This window comes from Cariama cristata, unplaced genomic scaffold (assembly GCF_000690535.1).
Source record: "Cariama cristata isolate BGI_N322 unplaced genomic scaffold, ASM69053v1 scaffold18940, whole genome shotgun sequence".
In the NCBI taxonomy this organism is placed as follows: domain Eukaryota; kingdom Metazoa; phylum Chordata; class Aves; order Cariamiformes; family Cariamidae; genus Cariama; species Cariama cristata.
In genome coordinates this window covers 17731-17948 of record NW_009595480.1, presented here as the reverse complement: position 1 = coordinate 17948, position 218 = coordinate 17731, and positions in this window count along the sequence as shown.

Sequence of the window (218 nt, the reverse complement as noted above, 5' to 3'; positions counted from 1 at the left end):
CTGTACCCACAGGCTGGGCCCGTCGAACCTGCCTGTTGGTTTTAGCTGTGTACCCAGAACATCTGGGACTCGTTTTGGGTGAGTGAACGGGAAAATAGAAAATAAGAGTAAATAGGCGGTGAGAGAGATTAGATGAGCTTTGTGTTTAGCAAGGGAGTGACTCGGGTAGGGTGCAAACGGTTGGCATTGCCACGGGCTGGCTGACGGGGGCGAGCGGG